General features: G+C 45.6%; 1 protein-coding gene and 1 pseudogene across 12 annotated transcripts in view; one reads left to right on the forward strand and one right to left on the reverse strand.

The window, feature by feature from the left end:
• RHOT1 (ras homolog family member T1) overlaps positions 1–20589 on the reverse strand; it is a 111428-nt gene that overhangs the window by 88508 nt on the left and 2331 nt on the right. Inside the window, exon 1 of one of the 12 annotated variants that reach the window (XM_063706539.1) lies at positions 12175–12193. The exons of 10 other annotated variants lie outside the window; for them this stretch is intronic. The gene's annotated coding sequence lies outside the window, so the exon portion shown is untranslated. Of the gene's footprint in view, positions 1–4758; positions 5055–12174; positions 12194–20589 lie in introns of those variants that run through there. One more of the 12 variants, XM_063706540.1, reaches the window with a different exon arrangement.
• LOC101143951 (arginine-fifty homeobox-like) lies at positions 13584–14660 on the forward strand (annotated as a pseudogene).

Genomic DNA, 20589 nt, shown 5'->3' on the forward strand with positions numbered 1-20589 from the left:
TTTGCTGTTGTTGTTGTTAGTAGAGAGGGAGTTTCACCATGTTGGCCAGGCTGGTCTTGAACTCCTGGCCTGAAGTGATCCACCTGCCTTGGCCTCCCTAAGTGCTGGGATTATAGGTGTGAGCCATCACACCCAGCTTATTTATTTTTGAGACAGGGTATCACTCTGTCACCCAGGCTGAAGTGCAGTTGTGCCATCACAGACCACTGTAGTTTTGACCTTCCAGGCTCAATGATCCTCCCACCTCAGCCTCCTGGGCAGCTGGGACTACAGGTGTGCACTACCATACTTGGCTAATTTTTTGTATTTTTAGTAGAGACAGGGTTTCACTATGTTGCCCAGGCTGGTCTTGAATTCCTGGGCTCGACATCCATCTGCCTCAGCCTCCCAAAGTGCTGGGACTACAGGTGTAAGCCACCACATCCAGCCTCAGTAAGTATTATTTTTAAGGTAATTTTTGGTATTAAAAATTGGGAATGTTAGGCTGGGCACGGTGGCTCACGCCTGTAATTCTAGCACTTTGGGAGGCCGAGGTGGGTGGATCATGAGGTCAAGAGATCAAGACCATCCTGGTCAACATGGTGAAACCCCATCTCTACTAAAAATACAAAAATTAGCTGAGCATGGTGGCACACGCCTGTAGTCCCAGCTGCTTGGGAGGCTGAGGCAGAAGAATCGCTTGAACCCGGGAGGCGGAGGCTGCAGTGAGCCAAGATGGCGCCACTGCACTCCAGCCTGGCGACGGAGTGACACTCCGTCTAAAAAAAGAAAAAAATTGGGATGTTAAAGATGATAACTAAAATTTACCCAAAAGTTGACAGGTTAAATGCATTCTTTCATCCTTTGATAAATATTTCTTAAGCAATTCTATAAGCCAGGCACTATTCTTTTTTTTTTTTTTTTTTTTTTGAGATGGAATCTTACTCTATTGGCAGGCTGGAGTGCAGTGGCGTGATCTTGGTTCACTGCAACCTCCGCCTCCTGGATTCAAGCAATTCTCCTGCCTCAGCCTCCCTAGTAGCTGGGACTACAGGTGCACGCCACCATGTCTGGCTAATTTTTGTATTTTTATTAGAGACAGGGTTTCACCATGTTGGCCAGGATGGTCTCGATCTCTCGACCTCGTGATCCACCTGCCTCGGCCTCCCAAAGTGCTGGGATTACAGGGGTGAGCCACCACGCCTGGCCACCAGGCACTATTCTTCATCCTGGGGATACCACTGATCATGGCCACTAGGTCCTCTCTACTTTTACATTACATTGTAACAGACTTAGATAGTTATCACCAATATAGTTAACATTCTTTGTTTTTTTTTTTTCCTTTCTTTTTTTTTGAGATGGAGTCTTGCTCTGTCACCCAAGCTGGAGTGCAGTGGCACGATCTCAGCTCACTGCAACCTCTGCCTCCCAGATTATAGTGATTCTCTTGCCTCAGCCTCCGAAGTAGCTGGGATTACAGGTGCGCACCACCACGCTGGCTAATTTTTGTATTTTTAGTAGAGACGGGATTTTACCATATTGGCCAGGCTGGTCTCGAACTCTTGACCTTGTGATCTGCCCACCTTGGCCTCCCAAAATGCTGGGATTACCAGGCGTGAGCCACCACACCCAGCCTTGGTTAACATTCTTTTTACATATCTGGATAAAAAGAAAAATTTTAAAAATGTACCATCTCCGATTCATCATTCTTCTGCATTTAGCAGTCAAGATCTGTCAAATTTTCCTTTGAAATTTTTAATATTCATTCCTTCCCTCACTGTTCCCCTATTTCCCTAATTATGGTACTTTTATTGAAAAATCTCCCAGTCCCAAATTTCCTATCCCTTTCTCCAGTCTCTCTCCTCATTAATCTACCAACAATACAAATGCTGGTCCATTTTTCTTACATGCTCTTTTCATTTTCTGACTCACCTGATCAAACGCTTTCTTTGACTCTCAATTATCTACCACACCAAAATGAAATCATTCTACTGGCCTTTGAATATCATAAATAATCTATCCCTAGCTCACCTACCTAATCTCATTTCCCACTATCCCCCACTCAATTTGCTCAAATAAGGCCATTCTGCATTGTTTAAGTGCAAACAAGCCATGATAAATGCTGCCCACCTCACACAGTTTCCCTCATCTAAACATCATTCCTGCTTTCCCCTCTACTTTTCCAAATGTTGTTAATAATTATCTTTCAAGGATGGTTCAAATTCTACCTATAGCTCTTATTTCCTCCACTTCCTCCTTTGAACTACTTTTGTGCCACACAATTTATATTAAATCATAACTTAAATTTATACCCAAGATACATACTTAATATGTATGAATCTACATTGACACAATAACCAAATATTTGGAAACACTTGGATAGTGAACAAAATTTTCCAATTTTACATGAATGGGAAAAGGGCCTCTAGCACATCAACCAGACTGAATCATCTGATTTGATTTCACCTGGCCCAAGCACAGTGGTACTGCTGTTATTTTCGACATCACCACTAAGGAAACTGGTCCCACCTCCTGGAGATTCTGGAACTAGCATTCAAAGATTTTCTTAACAGCAACCGGAGAACTGGGAATAACAGGTCGCTACTGAGGCAGTTAAAATATAAACATATGCTAAAATTACTGTGTTCAATTTGTTTTTGGTGAAAAATAAAATGTTAAAATTTCAAATAATATAAAGGAGGGAATGATATAACATAGAATACATCTGGTCTTTGTCCCCAGCTTCTGGCACAGAGCATCAGAATCCCTTGGAATTTCCTATATGATAGGAGGGTCTTTTATTATGAATAATGAGTCCCTTTCAACCACAGAGTTCATCCTAATGAGGTGACTCACGTGGGGAGGAGGGGGCAACAGAGCATGCTAGCAGGATGGGAGCTGGTCACCAGAAAAACCAACTACATGATTAGAGGGTCAGAACTCTCAGCCCCACCCCAAAACCTCCAACAGGGAAACAGCTGGAGTCAAGCACGTGGCCAATGACTTAATCACATCTACCTACTGAAAACCCATATAAAAACTCCGAACATCAAAGCTCAGGAGAGCTTCCTGGTTGGTGAACAGGTCAATGTACCAGGAAGGTGGTGCACCCTGACCCTACAGAGAAAGAAGCTCCTGAGCTTGGGACTCTTCCAGACCTTTCCCCATGTACCTCTTCAATCTGGTTGTTCATTTGTATAATCGTGAACATAGCACTTTCCCGAGTTTTGTGACTCACTCTAGTCTGAGGGGGTAGTAGGAAGCCCTGAATTTGTGGTTGGTCAGGCCAAAGTGCATGCTGCTGAAGTAAGGGCAATGTTGTTGGAAACCTTGCTCTTTAACTGGTGGCGAAACTGCCTTTGCAAAATTATGACAGTAAGAGAAATCTGACATAGTTGACTCCATCTTGCTTCTAACCTCCAAGCTGTCCCTGGTCATTCCTGGGAACAGGCCAAGATAACCTTGAGAGGAATTTAAGTTTACTGTTTAATCTTAAAGCAAGAATGATAATAGCACTTCCTAAAACTAAACCACCTTTGTAAAACTAGTGAAAGGCCACAAGGTTAGGATTATGTGAGGGACCTGAATTCTGCTAAGACACAGGTGTAAATGATAACCAACCATTGTTCTGGAGGTCAGGAGATTAGTAACTTTCCCTAGTTACTCCTGTGATAACATCACTATAATAGAGCCTACAATTGGCATTTTGAGATGTTTTTCATATTTTTGCATTTCTGGTGAAGGACTGACTCTACCGGAACCCACAACTTGTGACTCAGTCGATCCTGTGGCCCCCAATCAGCGGCTGACTGAGCACGAGGAACGTTTTCCACATCCCGATGATTTCATCCTCAACCAATCAACATCCTCCATTCTCTAGCCCCCACTCACCAAACTATCCTTGAAAAACCCAAACCTCTGAGCCTTCTGGGAGACTAATTTGCGTGATACATTTAGTTCTCCTGCATGGCCAGCCTTGTGTTAATTAAGTTATTTCTTTACTACAATACTGTGGTCTCAGTGAATTGGTCTGTCTGTGTAGCAGGCAGGAGAACCCACTGGGCAACTATAGTGGATCTGAAGCTAACTCTGGGTGGTGTCAGTGTTACGGGATCCTTGGGGTGTCATTTCACCAACTGGAAACTTCTGTGGCCAGTGGTGCCTTTGTCCAAGTTTTGCTCTGGCCCACTGGACTCGTTCCACCCACTCAGCCTGGCAGGCTGTGCTCAACTCACACGACCAGCCTGGATCCCAAGCCTGCCAAAGGTGAGCCAGGCACAAAGTGGTGAGGGATGTGTGAGCAAGCATGGGGTCTGACCTCTGTGCACAGCCAGGCACGCCGGCTGCTGCTGTGGGGTGGGCAGCTCCAGATGCCAGCTTGGGCACCATCTCCCTGCAAGGCTGCAACTGGACAAGGCGCATCACAAGCAGCTTCCACAGCTGGCACTGGAGAACACAGTGGTGCCCGGAAGCTTGGCGACTCCAGGAACCACAGGGCCCCAAAGAGGGAGTCACAGCCCTGGCTAAGGGAGCCCCCAGGTCTGGGCTCCCTGAAGGACTGCAGCTCTTCTCTCCTTCTCTACACTCTCAAGGTAGCAAGCAAGGGGCATGTTTCAGCCCTGTTTGTGTTACAGCTCTTTTAGCCCCACCATTCAGCAGGTCCTGAGTTCTTGTCCTGCATCCAGGAAGAATGAGGTAACAGACAAGTGGAGGGTGAGCAAGACAAACAGGAGCTTAACTGAGCGACAGAACAGCTCAGAGGAAACCTACAGTGAGTACCTCCTCTCTGTAGCCAGGGTGTCCCAACAAGTGTTCAGTTCTCAGCAGAGAGGATAGCTCCTCTCTGCTTGGCAGGCTGTCCCGAAGAATGTTCAGCTCTCAGCAGAGAGGGTAGTTCCTCTCTGCAGGCAGGTCATCCCAACGTCTCTTCAGTTCTCAGGAGAGAGGGTAGCTCCTCTCTGCAGGCAGATCATCCTGTCACCCCTTCAGCTCTCAGCAGAGAGGGTACTTCCTCCCTGTAGGCAGGTCATGCCGTCGTCTCTCTTCTGGTCTGGCAGAGTCCGGGAGGCTTTTTATGGGCCTCAGAGGGGAAGAAGAGTGTGCCGATTGGTCCATGGGCAGCCATGGGAGGACCCGCGTCACAAGTTCCCACACTGGTCTGCGGGATCAGCAACCCAGCCCCCGGGCTTCAGGCCCTCCCCAGCCTGAAGGTGGGGCTTCACGGGGCATCTGCCCCCTTCTGCCCAGGAGCCTGTCTGCCTCCTGCTGGCATTCAAGCTACCAAGGCCATGCCAAGGGGTACCTGCAGGCCTACACCAAGCTGCCCTCAGCCCCCATCTCAGCCTCCCTCCCATGCTCGCCAGTGCCTGAAGTCTAGAGGAGGCCAAAGTGGCAGGGGCCTGGCATGTCACCACTGTCCCAAGCATGCGCACACCCGGTCAGGCTGCAACAGCACCCAGGCTTGGCCCCAACCTCGCTCTGAGATCAGAACGGGCACCAGGAGCAGGGAGAGGCCAGGCAGCAGGAGCAGACATCTCCAAGCCCACAGGCTTCCTGCCCCTTAGACTGCAGAGATGCCTGGGTCCACAGCCACGGCTGGGCAGCTGCAGCTGCGACTGGGAGGTGGGGCTCCTGCCAGCTTCCAGCTCCTGCCAGCTCCATGGAGCGCGGCACCGCTCAGGGCCCAGCTCCACCTCGGGGCTCCTCTCTGTCCACCCCTCCATGCCTGATCACACTGCTCCCCTGCCAATGGGTAACTCGGCCCGGCCCCATCATGGTGGCTCTGGGGGTATCAGGCTCCAGGGGGCTCCCAGGTGTGGGCTCTGGGGACTACATGCCTCCTCTCCACATTTTCCCTGCAGCAGGAGCAGGAGAGGTACAGGTGGCGTGGCAGCCCCGGCCAACCCCGCACAAACAAACCCGATGATCTTGAGGCTGGCCCCACGAGTCCCAGCTGCGCCTTCAGCCGGGTGCTCATGGGCTCCTGAGACACGGTGTGGGGAGAGGTTGAGGCCATAGTGGAAGCTCCAGGCCTGGAAGCAGGTCCTGCCCGGCCATGTGAGGTAGGAGTGATACACTCAGCTGCCTCAGGGATGCAGGGCACAGGGGTCCCACCACCACCACTGCTGCTCCAGCAGCCACTCCTGCTGCCACCGCTTGCACCTCCCTTCTGCAGCTGATGGCCACTCCAGATGGTCGCCACTGCCATCATTAGAATTGAATTGAATTGTATGACACTCAGTTGGTACAGGAAAATTGGTGTCGGAACTCAGAGGGTACGTGAGCTCTGTATTTATCAAAAGAACTTATAGCTAAAATACCAAGAAATGGCCGGACACGCTGGCTCATGCCTGTAATCCCAGCACTTTGGGAGGCTGAGGTGGGCGGATCACGAAGTCAAGAGATTAAGACCATCCTGGCCAACATGGTGAAACCCCGTCTCTACTAAAAATACAAAAATTAGCCGGGCGTGGTGGCATGCGCTTGTAGTCCTAGCTACTAGGGAGGCTGCGGCAGGAGAATCGTTTGAAAGCGGGAGGCAGAGGTTGCAGTGAGCCGAGATTGCATGGCGCCACCGCACTCCAGCCTGGTGACAGAGCAAGACTCTGTCTCAAAAAACGACGACAGAGGGAGACTCTGTCTCAAAAAAACAAAAAACAAACAAACAAAAACTGAGAAACACTGTAATAGATTTTTTATCCAAGAGCACTAGTTCCACCCAGACACATGTCTACCCTGCCTATAACAAACTAGGGAAAACACTAGAACACGCAGGGTATTAACTTATGCTTCTACATGACCCATCTTTTTTGTCTAGACTCCTACTATTAGTTCATTTTATAATTATTGACCTGATTGTCTTCTAAGGACAAAGTTTTGTCTTACATACTATGTGGGGATAATATGGAAAATACATTAAATAAGACAAGGCTGAGCACAGAGTGGCTCATGCCTGTAATCCCAGCACTTTGGGAGGCTGAGGCAGGCAGATCACTTCAGCCCAGGAGTTTGAGACCAGCCTGGGCAATGTGGCGAGATTCTGTCTCTATAAGAAATACAAAAACTAGCAGAGCCTGGATTCCTAGATACTCAGGAGGCTGAGGTGGGAGGATCACTTGAGCCCAGGAAGTTGAGGCTGCAGTGAGCCATGAAAGAGCAAGACCTTGTCGGAAAACAAAACACCCAATCTATAACTTGGTCTCTAGGAAGAAAAAATAATCAGTGATCCAATTAAGACACACGTATTCTTTTTTTTTTTTTTCTGGGCGGCGGGGTGGGAGCGGGGGACAGTCTTGCTATGTCACCCAGGCTGGAGTACAATGGCATGATCTCAGCTCACTGCAACCTCTGCCTCCTGGGTTCAAGCTGATTCTCCTGTCTCTCAGCCTTCTGAGTAGCTGGGATCACAGGTGTGCACCACCACACCTGGCTAATTTTTGCATTTTTAGTCGAAACGGGGTTTCACCACGTTGGCCAGGCTGGTCTTGAACCCTAACCTCATGATGCACCCGCCTCGACCTCCCAAATGGATTATAGGCATGAGCTACTGTGCCCAGCCAACACATGTATTCTTAACTCTGATTCATTTGTGTAATATCTAGGCAACCTTCCAACATATCACCAGTGATCTCCTGAAGGACTTCTTAAACCTCCTTGATGTCACATTTCGTATCAGCTACTGAAGATCTCCAGAAAGATTAAGAAACAAATATTTCATTATCACCCATAGGAGACTCCTCAAGGGCAGAAAACATGTCTTTCTTGTTTACTGTTGAATAACAGTGGCTCCAGCTCCCATGGCACTTAATAAATGCAGTTGTATAGCTTGGTGGTTAGGAGCACAAATTTGAAACTCAGGAATGCGGATGATTACTTTGGAGGAAAAGAGAGGACAATGTAATGGGAAGGGAGCTTCAAATGATTGGTAATACTTTATTTCTTAAGCTGGGTGTTGAGTATTTGTCATATTATTCTTTATTACCTTTTACATAAATATTTAATCAAAAAAGAAAAGAAGAAAAAACAACACAGGCTTTGGAACTACACAGAATTGGGCTGAAATCTTAGTTCCAGCACTTACTAGCTGTGCTTCCTCAGGCAAGTCATCAAGGCTGCTTATTCATCTATAAAATACTGGCCAGCCTCATAGAATTGTTAAGAGGATCAATCAAGATGAGAGCTATATAATGCTTAGCACAACACCTGTCACACATTAAGTACACAAATGGTAAATGTCATGACAATGATCAGTTTGAATTAAAGGTGTTAAAATGAGCACTGGCCTGGGCCAGAAAATCTGGATTCAGGAACCGGCTTTTGCCATTAACAGTATGACCCTGAGTTACAACTCTCTCTGGGCCTCAATTTTTCTCACCAGTTAAATCAGTTAAAAAAAGAAAAGGTGGGGATAGGTGGACTAGATGTTATCTAAATGCTTACAGCATATGCTTAAACTTCCATGGAGCACACCTAGAAAACAGGTCTGTAACATGAGAAAAAGTGCACATTAACATTAAGGGCTGGGCATGGCAGCTCATGCCCATAATCCCAGCACTTTGGGAGGCTGAGGTGAGGGGATCACTTGAGCCCAGGAGTTCAAAACGAGCCTGGGCAACACAGTGAGACCCCGCCTCTACCAAAAATAATTTTAAAAATTAGCCAGGCATGGTGGCGTGTGCTTGTAGTCCCAGCTACTTGGGAGGCTGAGGTGGGAGGATCACCTGAGCCCAGGAGGTTGAGGCTGCAGTGAGCCATGATCACACCACTGCACACCAAGCTGGTCCAGGCTGGGTGACACAGCGAGACCCTGTCTCAAAACACACATTCACACACCACTACGTAAGATATAGTACCCTAGAAATGGCAGAGAGATCTGCAAACTGTATGTTTTAACTGTGTGTGGGAAAGTGATTTGGCAGAAACATTCGTCTAGCTACAAGAACAAAGTAGAACTCACCAAGCCAATGTTGGGTCCCGGAATTTTCAGACCTTGCCAACTTACGTGCAACATTTCATAACCCTTTTTCCTTAAATAACTACATTTATCATGCCCCTGCTTAAGGTTCCAGCAATCCCAAACCTTCAGCTAGCTCAAGGTAGTATTCCTGTCAACATTCATAGTAGTTCATCCTGATTCCAGATGATTATGCACCATGGAAGCAAAACACAGATGCTCCTTCACTTATGATAGGATTTCTTCCCCATAAACCCATTATAAGTTTAAAATATAAGTTAAAAATACACTTAGACCAGATGCAGTGGCTCATGTCTGTAATCCCAGCAGTTTGGGAGGCTGAGGTGGGAGAATCACTTGAGCCCAAGAGTTCAAGATCAGCCTGGACAACAAAGTGAGACCCTACGTCTACAGAAAATAAAAAATTAGCCAGGCATGGTGGCGCACACCCATAGTCTCAGGTAATCGGGAGGCTAAGGTGGGAGGATCCCTGGAGCCTGGGAAGTCGAAGCTGCAGTGAGCCATGATTGAGCCACTGCACTCCAGCTTGGGCAACAGAGTGAGACCTTGTCTCAAAAAATTTTTTGAAATGTGTTAGGATCCTCCCTGGCAACCAAAACTTAAAAAAAAAAAAAAAAAGAAAGAAAGAAAGAAAAAGAAAAGAAAATGCATTTAGGCTGGGCGCAGTGGCTCAAACCTGTAATCCCAGCACTTTGGGAGGCCAAGGCTGGCAGATCACGGGGTCAGGAGATCGAGACCATCCTGGTTAACATGGTGAAACCCTGTCTCTACTAAAAATACAAAAAAATTAGCCAGGCGTGGTGGCGGGCACCTGTAGTCACAGCTACACGGGAGGCTGAGGCAGGAGAATGGCGTGAACCCGGGAGGCGGAGCTTGCAGTGAGCCGAGATCGCGCCACTGCACTCCATCCAGCCTAGGCGACAGAGCGAGACTCCATCTCAAAAAAAAAAGAGAATGCATTTAATGCTAACAGCACAGAAAGATAGTCCCTGACTTACCATAGTTCTGTTTTTCTTTTTCTTTTCTTTTTTGAGACAGGATCTTGTTCTGTTGTCCAGGCTGCAGTGCAGTGGTGCAATCACAGCTCACTGCAACCTCAACTTCCTGGCCCCAGGTGATCCTCCTGCCTCAGCCTCTCAAGTAGGTGGAACCACAGGCACACACCACTCCATCACTCAGCTAATTACCACTCCATCACTCAGCTAATTTTTTTTTTTTTTTTTTTTTTAGATGGATCCTTGCTCTGTTGCCCAAGCTGGAGTGCATGGCACGATCACGGCTCACTGCAACCTCCGCCTCTTGGGTTCAAGCAATTATCCTGCCTCATCCTCCCGAATAGCTGGGATTACAGGCATGTGCCACCATGCCTGGCTAATTTTTTTGTATTTTTAGTAAAGACAGGGTTTCACCATGTTGGCCAGGCTGGCCTCGAACTCCTGACCTCAAGTGATCCACCCACCTCAGCCTCCCAAAGTGCCGGGTTTACAAGCATGCGCCACTGCACCCGGTCAATTTTTTTTTTTTTTTTTTTTTTGAGATGGAGCCTTGCTCTGTCGCCCAGGCTGGAGTGCAGTGGCGCCGTCTCTGCTCACCGTAAGCTCTGCCTCCCAGGGTCACGCCATTCTCCTGCCTCAGCCTCCCGAGTAGCTGGGACTACAGGCGCCTGCCACCACACCTGGCTAATTTTTTTGTATTTTTTTTTTTAGTAGAGACGGAGTTTCACTGTGTTAGCCAGGATGGTCTTGATCTCCTGACCTCGTGATCTGCCCACCTCAGCCTCCCAAAGTGCTGGGATTACAGGCGTGAGCCACTGCGCCTGGCCTTTTTTTCTTTTTTTTAATTTCTCGTAGAGACGGGGTCTCCCTATGTTGTCCAGGCTGGCCTCAAACCCCTGGGCTCAAGTGAGTCTCTTGCCTTGGCCTCTCAAGTGCTGGGGTTACAGGCATGAGCCATTGTGCCTGGCCCCTTTTCTCTTTTTTTTTTTTTTAGAGACAAAGTCTCACTATGTTGCCCAGATTGCTCTTGAACTTCTGGGCTCAAGCAATCCTCCCACCTTGGCCTCCCAAAGTTCTGGGACTAAAGGTATGAGCCACCACGCCTGTCCCCTGATTTTTCAACTTTACAATTGGTTTATATGAATAATACACAGCAGACAGAGCTCTCTGTGGATCACAGACAGAATGCCTCTGTTATGAAGTCCCATCAAGTCCACCAAGCCCTGTACTTTATGTAATTTATTTTAGCAGTAGTATAACTCCCAGGTACTCAAAACAGCAAGGCCTTTTAAAGGATACAATGCCTGTATAATTTCTAAGACCTCTGAACTTCTGCACCTGACTATGCCCAGTAGAGATGTCTGCTTTTCCTGGAGTGTCTCCATAATCACAACTACCACCAGCATGGATATTTCCAGGAACTTTTCCATTTCCAAAGAGCTATCCTGGATATTTTACACTTTTTTTTTTTTGAGACAGGGTCTCACTCTTTTGCCCAGGCAAGAGTACAGTGGCATGATCATAGCTCACTGCAGCTTTGAACTCCTGGCTCAAGTGATCCTCTCGCCTCAGCTTCCCAAGTAGCTGAGACTACAGGTGCATGCCACCTTACCCAGCTAATTTTAAAAATTGTTTGTACAGATAGGTTCTCATTATGTTCCCCAGACTGGTCTCAAACTTCTAGCCTCAAGCTATCCTCCTGCATTGGCCTGCCAAAGTGCTGGCATTATAGGCATGAGCCACAGAGCCCAGCTACCTGGATATTTCAAATATCTCCATATTCTCATCCTTCATCTACTATATTAAGGATGGCAAAAATGAAGCTGACATTCAATAATTCAGTCCCATTCTAGGTCCATAAGAAATGTGCCTACCTTAATATGCTTAAGACCCTGATTCTTCTCATAATCCCCTTTTCAGAATTATCTTTTTAAAATTTTGCTCTTGTTCCACCACTCTAAGGCCCTCACCAGTTTCAGAAAGAAAAAAAAACCTACCTTTTAGTCCACAATTCAAAAAACGTTAAACAGGCCAAGTGAGGCGGCTCACGCCTGTAATCTCAGCACTTTGGGAGGCTGAGGCAGGCACATCACTTGAGCCCAGGAGTTCTAGACCAGCCTGGACAACATGGTGAAACTCTATCTCTACAAAAAATTTAAAAATTAGCCAGGCATGGCAATGCATGCCTATATGCAGGTATTCGGAAGGTTGAGATGGGAGAATCACCTGAGCCCAGGAAGTCGAAGCTACAGTGAGCCATGATCACGCCACTACACTCCAGCCTGGACAACCGAGTGAGGCCCTGTCTCAAAAAGAAAAAAAAAAAAAAGATAAATAATGTGATCAAAATTAAGTCAATCCCCAACACTGAAAGGCTACTGGTTTCCAAGAAAGCACTTGTTCCTTAATCCCAATCACATAGGATCTCTTAGCAAAATTCAGGCTTTCAAGAGATGTTTTGTTCCCCTTGAAGTTCCCTCCCTCACCATGGCCCTTAAAACTCATCCATTCTTCCTCATCTCTCTCTCTCTTTTTTTTTTTTCAGAGCAGAAGTGGAAGTTTATTTTAAAAGGCTTTATAAGAGGAAACAAATGAAAAATTTGCTTGCTAGAGACCCAAGTGGGTGCCTGAAGGTCCAAGAGAGAAAAGACCTTCATCTCTCTTCTTAAAACTCATTAGAACAAACTTTTTCCCAGTCACAGTCTCCTTCTGCTTTTCCCATGGACTCCCTATGTCTGCAATGATATTTTCAGAACAGACAACCAACATTATGAGGAACTTCAGATTTCTTCACAGCTCTGCTCATTAGTCTGAAGGTCAGTTCTGGCTGCCTGTGTAGCAGCAGGCTCCCGCCAAAGTACAAACCTGCCACCAGGTCTATTCCAGCAGGGCAGGCCTCAGAGATAGGAAAGAAAACACTCTGGCAGGAGAGAAGGTGTCGTAAAGACAACAATAATCAAGTAGCTTTACTCACGCTTGAACATACAGACATACAACACAGTGGTAACAAAGAGTGGGGGCAATTCTGTTTAAGTTATTTGTATCAGTCACTATCTTTTAAAGTGTGATTTTAAAAAATTTATTCATATCCTGCCTTATCTGGAAAAGAATTTGAGGTAATTTAGCACTCACTACATTATAAAAAATACCATCTAGTTTGTGAAGTAATTGTACAATAAAAGATCTTCTAAAAATCAAAGAACGTGAATCTCTTCCACATTAAAATCCAAGAGTGATTTCCTTTTTTTTTTTTTTTTTTTGAGTCAGAGCCTCGCACTGTCGCTCAGGCTGGAGTGCAATGGCGCAATCTCAGCTCATTGCAACCTCCGCCTCCCGGATTCAAGCAATTCTCCTGCCTCAGCCTCCAATGTAGCTGGGATTACAGGCGCCCACCACCATGCCCGGCTAATTTTTTGTATTTTTAGTAGGTATGGGGTTTCACTATGTTGGCCAGGCTGGTCTTGAACTCCTGACCTCGTGATCTGCCCACCTCGGCCTCCCAAAGTGCTGGAATTACAGGCGTGAGCCACTGCTCCGGGCCATGATTTCCTTTTTTAAAAAAGTTCATTGAGAGAGAGACACACCGCGCAGGACTGAAAACGGTCTAAGGGGATTCACGACAGATTTCAGAAACCATGATGAACAGAATGGCCCCAGAGAATCCCTAGCTCGACTCTTTCATCAACAGGAATGATTCCAACATGAAGGTGATACCACCACAGGATCCAGCTAGTCCTAGTTTCACTCTGTCATCCAAACTGGAGTGCAGTGGTGCAGTCTTGGCTCACTGCAGCCTCAACCTCCCAGGTTCAAGTGATCCTCCCACCTTAGCCTCCCAAGTATCTGGGACTACAGCAATATGGAGAAGGCATCAAGAATGTACTTCATTCACCCGCCAACAGTATAAAGAACTAGAAGCTCTGTTTAGCCAGACCATGTTCCCAGACAGAAATCTTCAGGAGAAACTAGCTTTGAAACTCAACCTACCAGAGTCAACAGTAAAGAACCCAGTGTCATGGTAAATTGGAGAGGATGTGAGATGATAACCTGGCTGTTTTCACTCAGGAGAAGCCTGGAATGTTCTCCAAGAACAGACCACAATCTCCCCTCTTCCCCCACTCCCAGGTTTGGTTTAGGAACCGGCGATTCAAATTGAAGCATCAGCAGCAGCAAGCAGCAGCAATCAGCAAAGCAACCGAACCAGATACCTTCCATCCAAGAAGAATGTGCCCACCTCCCCCAGAACATCCCCCAGTGCTTATGCTTTTTCTCCCGTGGTTTCAGATTTCTACAGCTCCCTTCCACCTCAGCTCTTAGACCCTTCCAATTGGGCATGGAACTCTACCTTCACTGAGAGTCCCACAAGTGACTTCCAAATGCAAGATACTCAGTGGGAGAGGCTGGTGGCCTCAGTTCCTGCTTTGTACTCTGATGCCTATGACATATCCCAAATCATAGAACTGTATAATCTTCCTGATGAGAATGAGATATCCAGCTCTTCTTTCCACTGTCTGTATCAGTATCTCTCACTCACAAAGTACCAGGTAGGAGGACAGGGTTCCTCTCTCAGCACCTTTGCTGGTCTAGCTGTAGGCCTATCTCCCACACAAACCTGGCCCAGTATGATAAGGCAAGGCTTTAAAGACTACAGTCTAACAGACAGCCTGGAATTCCAGAAAACCTCCAATATGGTAGACTTTGGATTTCTCTGACCAGAGTACTAATAAATATGGACCATTTAGAAAAGAGGCCTTCTTGCATCTTACACATGAAAAAAAAAAAGTTCATCAGCAGCAAAAGTTCAAAATTGGAAAGAGACAGATTACAGTGAATTTATGGAAAAAAACAGCACATCTTCATCAGTATCATTTTTGTGTTTCCTTTTGGAAGGGCAGTGAAATAACAGCTACTTTAATAAAGGATCAGACAAATGTGACTTAGTTAAAAAATCCTTCAGTAAATCTAAACTAGGGCTTTTTGCTCTCCTTAGGGCCTCCCTACCTAACCCTATGTGAGACTATCAAAGGAATAATAAAGCAGCAAGTGTAAAAGCCACTTTTAAGCTATTTTTAAAAAATTAATATTTTGGCCAGGGGCAGTGGCTCACACCTGTAATACCAGCACTTTGGGAGGCTGAGGCACGTGGATCAATTGAGGCCAGGAATTCAAGACCAGCTTGGCCAACATGGCAAAACCCATCTCTACTAAAAAAATACAAAAAATTAGCCAGGCGTGATGGCACATGCCTATAATCCCAGCTACTATGGAGGCTGAGGCAAGAGAATCACTTGAACTCAGGAGGCGGAGGTTACAGTGAGCCGAGATCATGCCACTGCACTCCAGCCTGGGCAACAGAGCAAGACTCTCTTCTCTTTCTCTCTATATGTGTGTGTGTGTATATATATATATGTGTGTATATATATGTGTATGTGTGTATATATATGTGTGTGTGTGTATGTATGTATGTATGTGTGTGTGTATACACACACACACACACACACATATATATATATGGAACTGCTGGGCTCAAGTGATTCACCCGCCTCAGCCTCCCAAAGTGCTGAGATTACAGGCATGAGCCACCACACCCAGACTATGCTAATTTTAGTTGAGAAATAAATGAGTGCCTTAAAGATAATGAAACATTTTAGAATATTAAATTCTAAAAACTATTTAAATATGCTTACAATCAAAAAGGTATCTTAATAATGGCAAATATGATATAAACACTATATATTTTTAACTGCTTCAGAAAATAAAGATTGTTTATGAGGAAACAAAAATCCCAAGCTCTTCTTAAATTACACCAATTAAACTTCATATTTACTATAAAAGTTATAGGACAAATGCATATAAAACATTGTATTTTATAATAAAACTTATAACAAATAATTACAAATAAAATTTATAAAATGTATAAAATGTAATATAAATACATTTGATACAAACATTTAGTATGTTATTAATATGGAGGACAAAAAAATTATCCTTCATTAGCCAACCGACTAATGGTCTCTATTTCTTCTATTTGCCTGAGAAATATTGAAGTAATCTATAAAAACTAAAAGCAAGACCACAATTATCCGCAAGGACAGAAGGCCTTCTGATCCAGTTCAATAGAACATGCCACAGTTCTGAGACTCCATGCTTCTAAGCAGGTCATCCATGGAAAACATAATTCATCACTATAGAACAAATTATCTAGATTTATCCAGGCTACAAATTTGTCTTTTCATCACATCTTTTGAACATCTAGTTCCAAATGACAGCAAATTCCTAATATTCATGAAGCAGAAATAACATTCTCTGGTTCCAATTACCACTCTACCAGCCATACTGGCTATTTTTCTTGATAACAAACACCCCCTGCTTCAAGTGGCAAAGAGAACTACTCCTCATTTTTATGTTTCTTTAGTAAGAAGCGTTGTTGGCTCTTCCTAAGTTATTGAAATTAGAATACACTGGGGGGAGGAAGGTAACTATGGAGTTATATTTTTAACTGGAAAACTTTAGCATTTGGCGAAATAGCTAAACACTGTTCCAAACGACAATTTCATTGCCCACATGCAGATGATGTGGCCTGCAGAACAAAAGCTATCGCTCAGCTATCCTTCTCCTTCAAACGAGATCAACACTAGTAACCAACTGGTGCAGCAATAAAGGACAGCAGAGAATAGGTTTCAGTACATATGTGAGGATGTTATAGAAAGGACTCTGTACGAACAGAATAGACTCTTTATGCAGAATGGACTCTATGGCCAGGGATGTTTGAATTTTGACTTTCTCTGCATTTAAAGACAGCTTAACTTCTTTTATCTAAGCACTAAATACTTATTAACGAATTTTCTTTTTCTTTTTTGTTTTTTGAGATGGGAGTCTCACTCTGTCACCCAGGCTGGGGTGCAGTGGCATGATTTCGGCTCACTGCAAACTCCGCCTCCCGGATTCACGCCATTCTTCTGGCTCGGCCTCCCGAGTAACTGGGACTACAGGCACCTGCCACCACGCCTGGCTAATTTTTTGTATTTTTAGTAGAGACGAGGTTTCACCGTGTTAGCCAGGATGGTCTTGATCTCCTGACCTTGTGATCCGCCCGCCTCAGCCTCCCAAAGTGCTGGGATTACAGGCGTGAGCCACTGCGCACCGCCCTTATTAAGCAATTTTCATTAAAGCCTACACGCATCAGAAGTGGGCCCAGAAAAGATCCAGTTCACCTCAATGGGTGTTTGAACATCGCTGGCCATAGAATATTACCCAGGTAGTAAACACAGTGTAATTGAAACTGGAGCAGTTTAATCTTTTTTTTTTTTTTTGAAAAGAAGTCTCACTCTATCGCCCAGGCTGGAGTGCAGTGCGCAATCTCCGCTCACTGCACCCTCCGCCTCCTGGGTTCAAGTGATTCTCCTGCCTCAGCCTCCTGAGTAGCTGGGATTACAGTCACACGCCACCATGCCCAGCTAAATTTTGTATGTTTAGTAGGGACAGGGTTTCACCACATCGGTCAGGCTGGTGTCGAACTCTTGACCTTTGAGCCACCCACCTTGGCCTCCCAAAGTGTGGGATTACAGGTGTGAGCCACCGCGCCCAGCCAGTTTAATCTTTAAATATCATTCCAACAAAGACCAGAATGGAAAGCAATATGGCTTTTTTTTTTAATAGTTAAAAAAAAGTAGAGGCAGGGTCTCACTATGTTGCCCAGGCCAATCTCAAACTCCTGGGCTCAAGCAAGTCTCCCGCCTTAACCTCTCAAGTGCTGGGATTAGCAATATGGTTTTAAAATGATCTTAGGCCAGGCACAGTGGCGCATGACTGTGATCCCAGCACTTCAGGAGGCCAAGGTGGGTGCATCACTTGAGGTCAGGAGTTCAAAACCAGCCTGGCCAACATGGTGAAACCCTGCCTCTACTAAAAATACAAAAATTAGCCAGGCGTGGTGGTATGCACCTGTAATCCCAGTTACTTGGGAGGCTGAGGCAGGAGAATCGCTTGAACCTGAGAGGCTGATGCTGTAATGAGCCGAGATTGTGCCACTGCACTGCAGCCTGGGTGACAGGGTGAGACTCTGCCTCAAAAAAATAAAAAAAGAGCAGGCCAGGCATGGTGGCTCACACCTATAATCCCAGTATTTGGGAGGCCGAGGTGGGTGGATCACTTGAGGTCAGCAGTTGCAGACCAGCCTGGCCAACACAGTGAAACCCTCTCTACTAAAAAAAAAAAAAAAATTTACAAAAATTAGCCAGACATGGTGGCGCATGCCTGTCATCCCAGCTACTTGGGAGGCTGAGGTTACAGTGAGCCAAGATGGCACCACTGTACTCCAGCCTGGGCGACAGAGCAAGACCCTGTCTCAAAAAAATAATAATAGGCCGGGCGCGGTGGCTCACTCCTGTAATCCCAGCACTTTGGGAGGCTGAGGAAGGCAGATCATGAGGTCAGGAGATCGAGACCATCCTGCCTAACATGGTGAAACCCCATCTCTACTAAAAATACAAAAAAAAAAAAAATTAGCCGGGCGTGGTGGTGGGCACCTGTAGTCCCAGCTACTCGGGAGACTGAGGCAGGAGAATGGCCTGAACCTGGGAGGTGGAGCTTGCAGTGAGCCGAGATCGCGCCACTGCACTCCAGCCTGGGCGACAAAGCGAGACTCCATCTCAAAAACAAAAACAAAAAATAATAATAATAATAATAATAATAATACAGAAAAATGATCAAATTTTTATGACAAAGAGGAGTGGTTTGGAAAACAAGGAAAGTCTAAACAAACTGAACTAGCTTGAACTCATTCATTCTTTTAAGAAATACCTGAGTGCCTCTTTTGTGCCAGGTCTGTTCTAGCCACTGGGGATACAGCAAGAAGGAAGACAAATCCCCTGCCTTCATGATGATTCTTTTCTAGCCCAAGAGACAGGACAAAAAATGTACAAATATACATGGTTATGGGGATAATGCCTAGGTCAGAGCCTTCTTATAGAAAGAGCAATGAAGGAGAGAGTAGCATAAAAGGGAAGTAAGGGCTAGATTGTGGAGGGCCTTACAGGACTGCATTAAAAAGTTTGGACTTCATTCTAAGTGAAAGTAGAAATCATTGGATGATATACATCTATTTTCTGAGACAGATTCTCACCCTGTCAACCAGGCTGGAGTGCAGGGGTGCAGTCATGACCCACAGCAGCCCCGAACTCCTGGGCTCAGGTGATTCTCCCACCTCAGCCTCTCAAGTAGCTGGAACTGCAGGTGCACGCCACCTCACCCAGCTAATTTTTTGTAATTTTTGTAGAGATGAGGGTTCGTCATGTTGCCCAGGCTGGTCTCGAACTCCTGACCTCAAGTGATCCACCTGCCTCGGCCTCCCAAAGTGCTGAGATAATAGGCATGAGCCACCACACCTGGCTCATTAGATGATTTTTAAGGTGCATAGCAGAATCTGAGATATTTTCTAAATATGAATCTGTATATATTCAGGACAGCTTGAATCTATACTTCAGGGTAAAAAAATTAAAAATAAAAAAAAAAAATGAATCTGCCTGCTCCATGGAAAATGGAAGAAAGCAGGAGCAGAAAGACTGGTTAAGGGAGATATTGCAAAAGTCAAGGCCAAAGCCAATGGAATTTTGAACTAGTTTGGCAGAGGTTGCCATGATAATCAGAGTTAGACAAACCAGTTAAAGAGCTGCCAGATTCATTTTAAAAGAAGATAACAGTTCCATTTTCTTAAGGAACTTAACTAGTAGAAAACAAATATATCTCAATTTAATTTAAAAAGAAGACTCCATTAAAATGAAAACTATCCTGTTTACTATTATTAATATATATATATATTTTTTGAGACAGAGTCTCACTCTGTTGCCCAGGTTGGAATGCAGTGGTGTGATCTCAGCTCACTGCGACCTCCATCTCCTGGGTGAAAGCCATTCTCCTGCTTTAGCCTCCTGAGTAGCTGGGATTACAGGTGCGTGCTGCCACAGCTGACTAATTATTGTATTCTTAGTAGAGACTGGGTTTCGTCATGTTGGTCAGTTTCCTGGTCTCAAACTCCTGACCTCAGGTGATCTGCCCACTTTGGCCTCCCAAAGTGTTGGGGTTACAGGCATGAGCTACTGCACCCAGCCATTAAAAATTAATTTTTTTTTTAAGAGACAGTCTTGCTCTGTCACCTGGGTTGAAGTGCGGTGGTGTGATCATGGCTCACTGCAACCTCGATTTTCTGGGTTCAAGCAATTCTCTCACCTCAGCCTCCCCAGTAGCTAGGACTACAGGTGCACACCACCATGCCTAGCTAATAGTGTTGTGGTTTTTTTTTTGAGGCGGGGTCTCACTATGTTGCCCAGGCTGGTCTCAAACTCCTGCGTCCAAGCAATCCTCCTGCCTCAGCCTCCCAAAGTGCTGGGATTACAGGAGTGAGCCACTGTGCCCAGCCATTAATATTTAAATTTTTTGTAGAGACAGGATCTCACTACATTGCCCAGGTTGGTCTCAAACTCCTTGGCCTCAAGTGATCCTCTTGCCTCAGCCTCCCAGAGTGCTTGGAATACAGGTATAAGCCACCTCACCCAGCTGTGTGGGAGCATTATTAAAGTTTTTTTTTCAGACAGAGTCTTGCTCTGCTGCCCAGGCTGGCATGTCTCAGCTCACTGCAACCTC

The sequence above is a fragment of the Gorilla gorilla genome, chromosome 4, assembly GCF_029281585.2.
Source record: "Gorilla gorilla gorilla isolate KB3781 chromosome 4, NHGRI_mGorGor1-v2.1_pri, whole genome shotgun sequence".
Lineage (NCBI taxonomy): Eukaryota > Metazoa > Chordata > Mammalia > Primates > Hominidae > Gorilla > Gorilla gorilla.